The sequence below is a fragment of the Petaurus breviceps genome, unplaced genomic scaffold (assembly GCF_028583685.1).
Source record: "Petaurus breviceps papuanus isolate PSGF00001 unplaced genomic scaffold, PetGlider_PUasm1.0 76, whole genome shotgun sequence".
Taxonomy (NCBI): domain Eukaryota; kingdom Metazoa; phylum Chordata; class Mammalia; order Diprotodontia; family Petauridae; genus Petaurus; species Petaurus breviceps.
In genome coordinates, this window is record NW_027186473.1 from 31,233,488 (window position 1) to 31,249,196 (window position 15,709).

At 36.6% G+C, this 15,709-nt stretch overlaps 1 pseudogene; it reads right to left on the reverse strand.

Moving 5' to 3' along the window:
• Positions 1 to 14,992: 14,992 nt before the first annotated feature.
• Positions 14,993 to 15,365, reverse strand: LOC138174776 (non-histone chromosomal protein HMG-17 pseudogene; annotated as a pseudogene).
• Positions 15,366 to 15,709: the final 344 nt, after the last annotated feature.

Consider the following 15,709-nt stretch of genomic DNA (forward strand, 5'->3'; position numbering starts at 1 on the left):
GATCTTGTGTATCCTGGTTGTGGTTCCACAATACTCAAATTGCTTCTTTCTGTCTGCTTGTAACATTTTCTACTTGATCTGGGAACTCCAGAACCTGGCTATCATATTCCTAGGCTTTTTCTTTGTGGGATCTTTTTCAAGAGGTGATCAGTGAATTCTTTCAATTTCTATTTTGCCCTCTGGTTCTAAAATATCAGGGCAATTTTCCTTGAGGATTTCTTGAAGGATGATTTTTTTTTCATCTGGAAACTTTGATTTTTTAAGGCATTCTTCTCCTCATTGGCTTTTTGAGCCTCTTTTGCCATTTGAGTTAATCTATTTTTTAGGGTGTTATTTGTTCAATCAGGTTGTTGCCTCTCTTTTCATGATTTGCTTGCATCATTCTCATTTCTCTTCCCATGTTTTCCTCCACTTCTCCTACTTGATTTTCAAAATCCTTCTCGAGCTCTTCCATGGCCTGTAATCAGTTCATATTTTTCTTGGAATCTTTAGGTCCAGAGTTCTCACTTCATTGTCTTCCTCCCATTCCATGCTTTGATCCTTTTTGTCCCCAAAAAAAGAATTTAAAGTTGGATTGCTATGTTTGCTTTGCTTCCTTTGCTTGCTGATGTTACCACTCAATTACTTGACTTTTGAGGTCTTTGCCACAGTAGAACTCTACCTCCAGAGTGATGAGCTTTGTCCAAAATTGGTGGGGTTTTTGCAGCTCCCAGAGCTATTAGTTGGTTGCCTTGTCTGCTGCCCCACAAGCTCTGGCTCCCTGGTCACTCAGGGCCACTACCGAAGACCATGATCCAGATTCAGGAAGGTTAAAGCAAGAGATATTACCCTCTGAATGGTTGCTTGGTCCCTCTATGATTTGTAGGCCACAAGCTCTGAAGCAGCCACATGGAGGCAGCTACATGGCTGCAGCACCTTCGCAGCTTCTTGCCTGCTTGCCTTGAGGGCAGTGTCCGGACCACAGCTCTCTCTGTTCCCCTTCCCTCCCCACCCCCATTCCAACAGAGTGCACATTGGCCTTTTACTTTGTCTTTGGCATTTATGGGTTGATAATTCTGGAAACCGCGATAGCTGCTGCTGATCCATTCTCCCGAAGTCCACCGGGGCTAAAACCCTAAAAGTATGGTCTCGAGAGGGCCTGGGTTCTGCTCCCAGCATACTGCAATGGACCCTTCCTGTCTGCCTGTCAGGCTGCCTTCAGCAGGAGACTTGTTTGTCTCTGTCACTTTGTGGGTCCTGTACCTCTGAAATTGGTTTAGAGCCATATTTTATATGTTTTCAGGTGGTTATGGGGGAAGTTCACCTAGCTTTCCTGCTTCTGTGCCTCCATCTTGGCTCTGCCCTACATATTTCCCTCTTAAACCCATTCCTGATGGAAGTAGATTACCACAACTACCAACCCTCCTCCCCATATCATTCTTCTGTATTGATTCATCCTCGTACACCTCATTTGTACAAAATAATTTCTCCTAACTGTTCCTAAGTGGATTAAGTTTTGAAATTCATGTCATACTCATGTTTACCCCAATCTTTCTTATGAGCTACTCAATTATTAATAAGAATCTTAGACATATTTTGCACTATACACACACACACACATACAAATTAAACAGTCTATCCTTATGAATCCCTTATAATTAATCTTTGGTATGTACCTTATATTTTTCTTGGTTCTTGAATGTCCAGTCTTCTATCGAGTTCAGAATTTTTTTTTAACAAACACTTGAAAATTGAAGAGGTTATCAAATGTTCATTTCTTTCCCCTTCAATATAATACTTAACTTTGAAGAGTTTGATAGTTTCAGCTGGAGCCCCAGTTCTTTTGCGCCTCAATATATTTTGTTTCAAGGCCTGCATTCCTTTAATGTCTCTGCCGGCTGTGAGTCCAATTGTGGCAGTGTCATATTTAAATTATTTTAATCTTGATGCTCGTAATATTTTTATCCTTGAGCTGAGGGTTTTGGGATTTAACTATGATAAGAATTATCAGTTTTCTTCATAGTATCTCTTTTAAGTGATGATTGATAGATTATTATTCTTTTTCTACTCTCCCTCCCCACTTGTTATAATGCTTCAGGATAATATTCTTTAATGATTTCTTGTATCACTGTATCAATATTCTTTTTGTATCATAACTTTCAATTAGCTTAATTATTTTTACATTTCTTCTTCTTGGTCTTTTCTCCAAACTGTTGTTTTTCTTAAAAGACATTTCGCTTTTTATTCTATTATTTTATTATTCATATTTTGTTTAATTACATCTTAATCTCATATAATTTCACTGGCTTCACTTTGCCCAATTCTAATTTTCAAGGTGTCATTTTCTTTCTCAAGATTCTGGATTTCCTTTTCCAATTGGTTGACTTTCTTTTTCATCACCTTGTTTTTCTTGGATTCTTTTTTTTTTTTCAGTTTGAGTGAGTGATCATTTAACATTACTCTTTAATGGTTTCTTTACTTCAATATCCTTCTCTGAAGATGAAGCCTGGTCATCTCTATTCTGACAACATTTTTCTGTGGCTGGATTCTTTGTCCTTTGTGCATTTTTGGTGGTAATAGCTTAAGTTTTGTAAATCACCTCTAGACCTGGAATGTGGAAAATGGAGCCTGTTGCCCCAGTCCTTCAGTTGTCCTCTCTAGCCTCAACCAAAGCCAAAACTCCAACATCCTGGAAGTACCTGCAGTCAGAGGCTTTCTGTCCCACTGCTTCTGTACTCAACAGTTGTGTACTGGTTTCCTCTTGCCCTTTCTGCTTTTTGAGGCACAGCTGGATCCGGTGTTCCTGGTCAGCAGAGGTTCTCAAGTTGATCTTCCACAGCTCAAACACACAACTCCTCTCATTATATCCTAGGGTGAAAGTTACTGTGGTGGCAGCAGAGGCAGTCCTCAGACTGACTCACCCAAGGGCTTGCTGCCTGTTGTTAAAATGGAACCTAGCCTATAGGTGTTTACTCCTCAAGGACCAAATCTTGTCCTGGATTTTTCTTCAGATCTTCTCAAATTGTCCCAGGAAGATACCAGTTGTGCCCTTGTTCTTATTTATCACCACCCATGCTTTGTTTGTGCTAAGGTGCTATTTTAACTATTTTGTGGGGGGAAATCTTGAGAGATTGGAGTTTTCTGACTTATTGCACCATCTTCCCAGACTCTGCTCTGGGAAGAAAATTCAAAACTCAAAATCTTATGAAAGAGAATGTTGAAAAAAAAATATTTAAGTTAATTAAAGAATGTTTACAAATGCTTTTATTTAAGATATTCACTTAGATTTCAGGGGAAAGTCTGAATGAAAATCCTTTAAAGGCAAGTAATTTGTATAGTCTAGCATATATTTTTTGTTTTCTTTTTCACCACATTTTGGGGACTAAAGGCTCTGGGTATACAAGACCAATCTTTCAGATTCACAGCTAAACCTCAATTTATGACTGTTGAACAAAAACTTAGCAGGAAAATTCCAATATTTGCCATGTCCGAAAAAAATCTGCCTCATTATTTCATGTTGGGTCTTTCATCTCTCAGAAAAAAAAAATGTAGATAACATGCTTTGTCATTAGCCCTCTTCCTCATAGTGAAAATTTGGTAACAAAATTGTTCTCTATCAACTGGGAAAAGACTAGAGAACTATTATATGGATATAGTAATGTAATATTATTATCATATTATCACACTGGAAAACAGAAGGAATATAATGGAAGGAATGGCCAAAGCACAAACCTGTTAAGAGGAGAATAACTCAAAAACACTTACAATTAAAACCTCAAAAAAGTACATTGCCCATAATAATGATTACAATTCTTTAAATAAATGATGCAAGAGTTTTAAAATAAATATATTAAGAAAAAAATACCAATGGAAGAGAAAATTGGGGAGGAAAGGTTTAACAGATTAACAGAAGAAGTACAAAACTGTAACATTATAGTAGTAACAAACTTTCTAAAAATCATCATGGACTATGGAGAAAATAGTAATTCCATGAGACAGTAAGAACTCAATTAATAAAGTGAAGTTAAAAAAATGAGAAAATAAAGTAAAACCTAATTTATTTAATTTTTTTAAAGTGGCTTAGAAAACATATTAAAGAGAGATACCATGTATATATTATTACCCCAAATCCATGGCTATGAAAAGAAACAGAATTTTACGTTTTAAAAAATTGTTTAAGAAAAGTTGCCAGGCTGATTAGACCAAGAGGGCTTGTAGCAGCAAACACCCCAGTGTCCTCAGGGTGGCTGCCAACACAGGTTCTTGGATCTGCTTTGATAAAGGAAAGCAACTCAAAATGGGTTAACAAGTTTACTTTAATCAGTCAGATATATATGTTTTACCTAGCTCAGGGGGAAAAGGTCAATACCCTGGACTTCAGAGTATACAGACCAAATCAACATCTGGGTCCTTGGGGCTCCACGGCACTTCATCCCACCCACCATAGTCACAAGTCCATCCTCCCCCTGGGTCCCAAACTGTGGGATGCAGTGAGGAAACACATTCAGTGCCCCTGCTTTGCTGTTCAGTTCTTATCTTTTCCTGTGGCTGAATTCCAAACTCCTGGGTTCCTTCTCCTCCCGCAGGTGGCAGCCACTCCTGGCTTCTGCCCAGGTCCCGATGCAGGCAGCTCTCCATTCCTGCTCTCAGCTCAGGGAAGTCTTCATGTAGGCCATTCTTCTCTCCTGGTCCATGGCTCCACAGAGTCACAGCTACCACAACTGGGAAACAAACAATTATCCCAGTCCCCATACTTTCCATTTACTCTGCAGATCCTGTTTGTGACACCATTTTGTATCAGCAAGCACCCCAGCATCCCTAGGGTGGCTGCCAACCCAGGTTCTTGGATCTGCTATGATAAAGGAAAGCAACTCAAAATGGGTTAACAAGCTTACTTTAATCAGTCAGATATATATGTTTTACCTAGTTCAGGGGGAAAAGGTCAACACCCTGGACTTCATAGTATACAGACAGAATTATCAAGACAGAGAAACACATCAAGTAGACATTTTCAAACTGTCCAACCATTACATCCATACCAAATCAACATCTGGGTTTCATCAACATCTGGGTTTTTCAAAGCCAGGGGTCTCTCAACAACGGCTTCCCAGAGTCTCATGTGATCAAATCACAGAACACTTCTCAAAGTGAGCCCCAAAACAAAGCCTCAAATCAGGGTTTATATAGCCTGCTCTTGGCTCAGAGATTGTAACAAATTTCTGTACCCACTGGCCAATCAAAAAGTATCTACTGAAAAACAAGCATCCCACCCCAGGCTCCAGGTGCACTTTAGTCTAGGGGCAGGGAAGATCTTAAAAATTTGCATTCCCATTACCGGGCTGTGCAAAAATGAAAGAAAAAAAAATCTATCATAAACTAAAAGAAATCTCAAAATGAAAATTTCCGGGGATGTTATTGGTAAAATGCAGAGCCTGCAGGCAAAAGTAAAATATATATATTGCAAGTGATCAGAAAGAAAGAATTCAAATATTAAGGAGCTTCAATCAGGATTGTATAAGATTTGCCAGATATTAGCATAAAAGAGAAGATTGACAGAGGTACTCCAAAATACAAGAAATAAACTTCTGCAACCAAGAATAATATACCCACAAATATCCATTATAATCCAAGGGAAAAAAAAATGAATTTTAGAAGGAATAGAGGACTTTCAAACATTCCTGATGGGAAAACTGAAAGAAACCTTCAAATACAAATACAATGGTCAAGAAGAACATTAAAAAAGAAATAAAATAGAAAAATCAGAAAAGTGTTGATAAAGATGAAATATACAGATTCTAATGGAGAATGGGATATTAAAAGATTCTTTTAGAATTCTGATATCTCAAAGAATGAAGGAAGAATATGCAAAAAAAAAAGAAGATGGAGGAGAGTTAGGATATACTAGGGGAAATGTGTGGAAAAGTGGAGAAGCTTGCTAACTGACATAATTTACACAAGTAGAATTATAAACACATATGTGTTCTGGCCTCTTTTGATCAGTTTAAATAAAAATAAAGTTCAAGTGATAATTGCTTTCCCATAATCACTACTAATTTGAAATCTACAAATGAAAAAAATTCTGAAATTATACTTCATGCCCATCAGATTTGTGCAGAAGATAAAAAAGCATGGGGTATGACAAATGCTGGCTTAAATGTGAGAAAAAATTGTCAGTTGAAGTACAGTTGGCATACCTGTGAATGAATAAAACTAATATGGACTAATTTGAAATTTTTCACAAAACATTTCTAAATAGCTATTTCAATGCTGGGTCTACATACCTAAAACTAAAATAGGTAGGAAAAGCTTCTAAATATACCAAAATATTTATATCAACTATTTTTGTGGTGGCAAAATCAACTGGAAACTAAAGGGTTACCTATCATTTGTATAATGGGTGAATACATTATGGTTTATAATAATTATAAATAGTAGTAGCAGCAGCAGCAGCAACAAGAACATTTATGTTGCATTTTATTGCTTAATAAAGTACTTATACAACTATTTCATTTGATTCTTACAACAAACTTGCTATATAGGTGCTACTAATAACCCCATTTCACAGTTCCCATAAAATAAGGTCAATAGAACTTTAATGATTTGCTCAGTGTCACCCAACTACAGTTTCTGAAACTGAATTCAAATTCAGGTTTCCCTGAATTCAGGCCCAGAAAGCTACCCACTATACCACTAAGTTGTCTCCAATATATATGAATGATATTCTGACAGAAGAATTGAGGAAATGGATGATTTTAAAAATATATGGAACTTGATGAAGAATGAAATAAACTGAAAAGGATGACTCTAAACAATAACACTGTGAAGATGAACAACTCTGAGAGTTCTTTACAATATAATAATAATATATTATTGCATAGGTCTCTTTATGTAACAAATTATCCACCTCCTGACAGAGAGGCAATAGACTTAGGTTGCTGAAGCAGATACACACACATGTGTGCATGCACACACACGTATATATGTATATATAAGCATATATAACTATATCTTGATTATGCACATTTTCTACAAGGAAATAATTTTTATTTTGTCTTTTTTAACGAAATGGAATGTGTGAGGAGGAAAAATAGACTTCTGTTTATTAAAAAAAATAAAAATGGAGAAGTTGTTGGAAGCTACAAATATTGAATGTCACATATATTTAGTATAACATTATAAGTTTTACTTGTTTCATTTTGTTACAAGAGACTTCTGATGGAGTGGTGGTAATCCATGAATGTTTCTAACAGAAAACAAATCATTTAAATAAGACTTCAAATATGCTGATAAGGAATATGAAAAATTCAGAGAAATAAGAAATTTATATGAAATAATGCAACAAAGATGATAGAACCAAGTGAATAGTCTATATGATAACATTCATGATTAACACAGTGAAATTAAAAAGCAATCAAAATATGATTAATTATACTGAAAAATTTCAGTACTGGAGAACTTAATTTCTGTCTGTCTGTCTCTCTCTCTCTTTTTCTCTCTCTCTCTTTCACATTAGAGAAGTGGGGGTTCTATGGATGTGGAATATGGAATTCATTGCCAGCTGCTTTTGTTGTATATGTTGACTTTGTTTAAATATGACTGTTTTATTTGATTATTGGTTGGTTGGTTGGTTGCTTACTTGCTTTTTGCTTCATCTTTGAGTAAGGGTTGAGTTGTGGTGGTGAATTTATAAAAAAAATACATATGGTGTCTAAAGGCAACAGCAAAGCATTTAAAAATAAGATAGAGAGCCTTCTTCCTTTGTTTCATGAGGAAGAAAGGTATGATAAGTTCTTTTACTGATCCCACATTTCCCACAAAAACAAAGGGTGATGTTTGTAATCATATGACTGAGAGACTCGGACCACTCCTGTCTTTGAAACATTACAGATGGCTATTGCATATAGCATAACAGAGAGGTCTATGGTGAGTATGTTTTTGTTGCAACATTTAACCAACATGGGCCTCCAAAGAACAGGAGAAAAGGATGTCATCAAAGGATTTTATGAGTTAAAATAAAGATAAGCTGATCACTTGGGAAAAAAAAAAAGGACTGATGACAGATGGATAGACAGATTGCTTCCCTGTTACCTTAATAATTTTGGAAGAAATTGCAGTAGAACTCAGCATTTATGTATATTCCTTGTGTCAAATATTGGGGAGAACACAGATAAGAACCCCACTGGATGAGCAGGCATGTATGGAATGTCATCTGCATCACTGGAAGGAACTCTAAAGTTAATGAGGTCACAGATCCATTTAGTTATATTCACCCCATTACCCAAATAAGCAGGGCCCTTTCCTTTTCACCACAGGCATACAGTTAACTTCCGTATAATAATGGTTACAGATTAAATGTAGTCTCTGTTTCTTATCTTCCTCAATATGATATGATTTCTCCCTTGCTGGACATTTTAGTGTCTGTTAGCATATCTATCTATTAGTTAGCAGAGATAATACAAAGAAAAAATGAAAATAGATTCATCACTTGCTTACAACTTGGGTTGTTTTTGTTAAAACTTCTGCAGAGTAGTGTATAAAATGAACCAATTGGCATATCTGTTAGTTTCGATTATCCATGAATTTAGCTTCTAATTCTTGAGGGTAGTCTAGAGTTGAGCATATAAACATACTTCTTATTAGAACTCAGGGTCTTAACTAGTAATTTTGGCTTCTTAGGCAAGCATCATGAAGAGCCTCATGAGGAGGGCAAAGAGACGAGCTCTTTAGGGAAAAATTGAAAAAAAAAAACTTTTTATTTAGAGACTTATTTTGGGAAGAGGATAGCATGAGGCAAAGGTGCTATTATTATTCCCATTTTACAGTTGAGGAAACTGAGATTGCGTGCTTGACCATGGGCTAGTAAATGTCTTAGATTGGATTTGAACTAAGGGACTAATATCAGGGATACCATTTGTTCCAAGTAATGGAGCTTAAGGTGCATTAAGAAGAATATTTGTAAGCAGCTTCTAATCCACTGAGTATCAGAGCAGAAAGGGAATTTAGAGATCACATACTTCTACTCCTTATCATTTGCATAAATTCCCTTAGTACAGTATCATAGACAAATAGTCAAAGCCTTGATTCTTTGTCATTTGAGGACTGGTCAAGGGACTTGGTGGTGTTTAGTTTGAGAAAGAGGAGGGTGAGTATCATGTTAACTGACTTCGTGTATGTGAAAGGTTATACATTGCCTGGAGGGCATTAGTCTTGGCTTGACCACAGGAGAAATCCCATACTACTGGCACGAAGAAGTCCTTTCCTAGTTAATGGTTCATGGGAGTGGGAGGGAAAGGGATGGGAATAAGCTTTTAAAAAACAAGTACTATGTATCAGGCATTGTGTTAAGCACCTTACAAATGTTATCTCATTTGATGTTCACACTCCAGGAAGTAGGTGCTATTATTATTCTCATTTTATAGTTGAAGAAACTTTGGTAAACTGGGGTTAAGTGCTTTGCCCGTGTCAAATAATAAGCGTCTAAACTTGGATTTGAACTAAAGATTTCCTGATTCCAGGCTCAATGCTCTACCTACTGTTCCACCATGTACTTCTGGGGCAGCCTAAACTGAGGCAATTAGTTTAGTGTGGGGAAATCCTGCCTCAAAATGCTACAGCAGCCAGAAGTCCTAGTCATAACTTTGATCACAGCACTCCCTTTAGAACACAAGTTTGCTCAGCCAAATCATTACATTAGCATCCTGAATCACAGAGCCATACTTACTCAGAGAGCAGACTGTCTGTCTTGTTAAATAGTCTCTGCCTGGACAACAATTTGTGATGTAAAGAATAATTTGTGGTGTCGTGGTATTGTGGTATGGGAGTACCTATTGTAGGTGAGCACATAGATAGGAGGTGGAGGTAGCAGTGAGGTTGCCTGTCCTTCTCCCTCTACAGAGGTGTGACTGCTAGGACATTTAGTCACAGTTCTAATCAGTGGTTCATGAACTAAAGGGAAATTCTCCTGACAACTCAAATCCATCTGGCTGGTTCAGTTGGATTCTGTTAAGAAGGAATGACTCCAGGAGTCATTACAAGAGGCATTATTGGTGGCATATTGACACTTATCAATACCAGCAGATAGTGGGTAGGCTGCATTGGTTCCAGAAGCAGATAGTGAGTACAACAATAGCAGAACAAAACAATTAAAAGAACCCCCAAACACACACACAACAACAACAGCTGCAGCAACAACAAAAACAAATGGAAATAGGTCAAGGGAAAAAGATGGAGGCAAGAAGATTCCTATACAAGGGGTTAAGTAATCACTTAAGGATCAGAGGGGAAAAAAAAATCTCTGGGCTTTGGCTGAGGACAGGACCAACAATGCAGTTTACAGACTGTCAGTGAGTCTTCTGTTGGATGGAAATTTGAGTGCATTTTATTTCCAGAGTATTTTGAAAGACTTCCCTCTGACCATCCTGATGGAAATGAGGCATCCACACTTTAGTTTCTAAGTGAGGGGAGGATTCTTCCTTAACTTCCAGGAAAGAATAGGACATTCTTCCCTGAAAATCTGAAAGCTGCTCCAGACTCAGAGTAGGCAAGGGGCAACTCAGTGTTCCAACTTGAGGCCACCTTTATAGTGATGTCTTTAAGTCAAGCATGGTGGGTGGCCTATGAAAAATGTCAAAGGAGGGCAAGGCATGGGGGATTTCAGCAAGTCAGACAGTAAAGTTCCACAGCAAATTAAAACTCTTTCACAAGTCAAAGTTATAAGATTGGTTTGTAGTGACAAAATGGAATCCAGAGAATAACAAAAGATTCCACATAAAACATACTTCCACTATGACTTGACGTTTAGAAAAGGCATTAGATTTGTTATATTTGACCAGAGACCTAAGAACCAGAAGCAATGAGTGAAAGATAACTCTCCATTTTGCATCAGTAACTCTGCTTGGTTTTAATTCCAGTGACCATAATATCTTTCCCAGGATAAGTCGAAAATTTCATGACCATGCTAACTCAATTTTTGAGTGGTACTCAACACCTACTCAATTCTTTTAGGTGCCTCTCCACTTTGATCAAAATTATGGAAGGTAGAATAGTAAAATCTTACCAAAATCTTGTAATTCAGAACTTTCAGAACTTTACAGATAACTTTCCATTTTCCATTAGCAATTCAGTTTCTTTTTCACTCCATGAAACATCATCCCCTTGTCTCTCCATGCTGTGCCCCGATCTTTTCCCCACTAGATTATATGCTCTTTGAGGGCAGAGACTGGCTTGAGCTATTGGCACATAGTTGGAGCTTAATAAATGTTTATTGAATTGACTTGAATCAGAAGCTACAAGGAAGAACTCTGAAGTATCTACCAGACTTAAAATTCTGTGATTTTCTTATTCAGGTTAACACTTGCAATTTGAGGGAAGGGAAATATGTTTATTGATTATATAAAAAGGTTCTCTAGACTAGAAGAGTTCTTTCCTTCCCAGAAAACTCAATTCAAACTCCAGTCCTATGATTCACTTGACCTGTGTGACCTGAGCAATCCATTTAAACTCACTGAACCTCAGTTTCCTCATTTCTAATGATAGCTCCCTTTTTCTAGGGTGCTTTAATATTCACCAAGTGATTTATACATATTATGTCATTTTATCCTCACAACAACTCTGGGAAATAGGTATCATAATCAAAGCCATTTTACAGACAAATATTAAAATGGCTTTCCCATGGAATTATACCTTATAAATGGCTGAGGAAGGATAAGAAAGCAAGACTTCCTGATGTCAGTCTATATAGCATCTCTTAACAGCACATACAATGGTGAGGGGTGGATCACCTCTAAGGTCTTTTTTTGTTTTTTACCAATAAGTCCTATTGTCTTGGAACTAGTCCTTTTATTTACCAGATAGGTAATTTCAAATCAGTCATAACTTCAGTCACTTAACTTCTCTTTGCCTTACTTTCCTGATTGAGAAAATGAGGAAAAAAATATCAACCCTGTTTATGTCAGAGTTTTTTTTTTAATAGCAATCAAAGAAAATGTGAGTGAGAGTGCTTTGAAAACTATAAAATGCTATGCAAATGTAAAGTATTATTACTATTATTAATGCAGTTTTCCCTAACATATGACCTCATTTCAAGCTTGCCAGAAAGATAATTAGACAAATTGGATTTTCAGAGAATAATTACTGAAGTGAAAATTGCCAGAGATGAACTAGGTGTCGGACCAGCAGTTGCATTAATGGGTGTTCTCGTTTACATAGTAAAACTTTTGCATTAGAATCTCCTGTTGTGAATAATTCTGAGATTAATTGGAGAAAAAAAGAAAGAAAAGGTTTTTTTTTTTTTGCCCCTCCCTCCTTCCAACCTTTTTGAGGTACAAGAATTGAAAATGCCAAAGGTCTATTTGATGACAAGGTGTGGGGGCAGCAAAGTATATGTCTAACTATGTTGCCACCAGGATGCTTCACTTGTCCTTTAGGCCATTCTTAAGACTTTGTCTTGTTATGTTTGTTCTCATTATTCCAGGTAGAAAAAGCAAGAAACAAATGAGTACTTTAGTTCTTATTCTTCCTTTGGCAAGAGTGTAGTTCAATTTTTTTTTTTGAGATCTCAGAAATAATTTGCATATTTTGGAACTTATTGATATATTTGGTTGACAGCTGTGGTTATGGCAATGTATGTATGTGTTCTTAAGAAAATCAAAGAAGATCATAGAAGAACCATTAAAGGGCTCAATGACTTCAGGCGGACCTTAAGTGGAAGACTAATGATGAGGTAGAAAGGCCAAAATTAATGGCATTGAGGCTTGGAGACATTGCTCTCTGTACTGGTAAAGGGAGTACGTATGTTATAATGGTCACAGCTCCATTAAATTTTCCAAATAGTCATTGAAATTTCATTTTTTATTCCTCTTCTTACATTTTTATTTTGATGAGTGTGAACTATGGCAAATGTGAATTCTAATGTCAGAAACTATGAATTGAAATGTCTATTAAATCATCTGAATTTGAAATACACAATTCAGAAAGGACTGTATCTGTTCTATAAATGTTGATAGTCTCTATGGAAGGAATCACAGGTTAGGAGCAAAATAACAAAAACAACAAAAATGGTGTATTTAAACATGTTGTTATGTTTGAAAGTACATGGTGATTCTTTAAGAAATCCTCCCAAAGAGATGGCCATGTTAAGTAGAAATATTGTATAAAGTCAGTGCAGGAAGGGACCCTGGAACCCTTATTAAGCCTCTTAAGAATATTCTTATATGCTGTTTTTAAATTTTTGCATTAAGATATCCACGGAGGGGGAGTCTATTACTTTTTAATTTTCTTTTTTTTTTTAAAGCAATCGGGGTTAAGTAACTTGCTCAAGGTTACACGGCCAGTTATTTCTGAGAGTCTATTACTTTTTAAGATTATTTCAAGACCACAGTCACCTAGGACTTTCTGGTAATTTTTGTAGTAAATCAAAGTAAGTTATAAAATAAAGAGATAAATAAATAAAAAGGCAGGGGCTAAATTAAATGGATGTGTGATACAATACTAACAATATTTCAAGGTAATCAACAAAAACCATAGTAATTGAGGAAAACTAGAAGGGTAGATCCCATCATTTTAACTTTGATATTGAGACAAAAGGGGACAAAGCAATAAAAGCTTCTGATCCTTCCCTTAGGCAGATAAGGCTTAAGTATAATCACAATAGAATTGAAAAGCTACTTTGTCAATTTTGTCTAAACTCATTGTGGGCCTGGATACCTGTTCTATTAACTAGTCATGGAAAACATTTGTAGTAACCCAGAGCCAATTGAGACAGAGATGCTAGGAATATCTGTGTGACAAAGATGAGAATGAAAGGAAATGAAAATTGTTTCAGGTACTGTGAGAAGAAAGTTATCCTAATGTACAGTTGGTGGAGCTGTAAATTCATACAACTGTTTTGGAAAGCAATATGCAACAATGCCTAAAAAGTTATCAAAGTGCATACCTTTTGATCAATACCACTACTAGATACCACAGAGGCCAAAGACAAAGGCAAGGGACCAATAAGTACAAATATGTTTATGATAGCAATTTTTCTTGAAGTAAAGAAGTGGAAACTAAGTAGGTATGCAACAGCTGGAAAATGGCTGAACATTGTATAGTATGTAAATACTATGGGATATTATTGTCTGTAAGAAATGGGGCAGCTAGTTGGAACAGTGGACGTAGTGTTGGCCCTGGAGCCAGGCAGACTTGAGTTCAAATCCAGCTTCTGATACTAGCTAGCTGTGCAACCTTGGGTAAGTCACTTAATCCTATTTACCTCACTTTTTCATCTCTCCAATGAGCTAGAGAAGGAAAAAGCAGATCGTTTCACTACATTTGCCAAGAAAAGTCTAAATGGGGTCACAAAGATTTGGACATGACTGAAACAACACACAAAGAAAGGACAAATATGACAAAGCAACTTATGAGGACATATATACATATATATATATATATGTGTGTGTATGTGTATAAACTAATGTAGACTGAAGTGAGCAGAATTAAGAGAAAAATTATGCAAGGAATATCATAATAGAAGGAAAACAACTTTGAAAGGTTTAAGAATTCTAATTAATGCAATCACCAATCACAATTCTAAAAGCCTGGTGAGGAAGCCTGTCTCTACTACTAGACAGAGAAAGTGATGAGTTGTAGATATAGAATGACACATTGTAAAACACTGATGATATGTCATTTTGCTTGACTATAATTATATTTTAAAAATGAAGGGCTTATACTTGGAATGGGATGATGAGAAGGGAGAGAATGGGCAAGGTAGTGATAGTGATCCAAAAAAAAATTAAATAAAGTCAATAGTAATAATAATTAGAAAAAAGATGAATGTGACACTAACAAGCAGAATAGTATTTTTCCCACTGTTTACACACATACACCCACATACCTCTCTCTCTCAAATTTTATAGAATAGAGATATAGAGATTCACAGTTTCATAGACATTCTTATTTTTGTTCTTTGTAAATAGAAATGATCTCTCTTTTTTTAAACAAAATTCTGTATTTTTAATAAAACTTGATAAAAATAGTATTTCAAACTGTACAGTCACCAGACATACACAGTTATCAAAAATTCACACAATTCACTTGGCATCTCCTGCACCTTCAGCTTTCTGTGCCTGGTCTGTTTTGGCATCTCCATTCTCTGCAGGGTTGTTCCCATCCTTACTGGAGTCATCCTTTCCCTTTTTCCCTTTGGGTAACTTCTCTCCCTTCTTTGCAGGTGCCTTTTTGGGTTTGGGTTCTGGCTTCGGAGGAGCAGGTTTAGCAGATAACCACGCCAATCTCCTCTGTGGTTCGTCCTTCACCTTAGTCTTGTCTCCCTTAGCATCGCCTTCTGCCTTTCTCTTGGGCATGGTGGTGACAGTGGAGGAGCAGGAGCAACGGCAGCAGTGGAGTCTGGGCGCAGTTTGCAGCAGTTGCAGCAGCGGCAGCGGCTGGTCTGGGGTCACTCAATGATCTCTTTTTTTAATGTTTATTAAGTTCATGATTGAAAAAAAATGCCATTCAGTTTAGATTCTGGTTGGGAAAGTCATGTAACCTTTCTGAACCTCAGTTTCTTTATCTGTAAAATGGGGATAATTAAACTTGTACTCTCTTTCATGAGAGGCAACTTGATGTAATGGATAGAGAGATGGTCTCAGAACTAGGAAGACCCAGGTTCAGATCCTAGCTGTGACACAAAGTGGGGGATGAATGATCCTGGAAAAGACATTAAACCTATTAATATTTCTCACAAGAG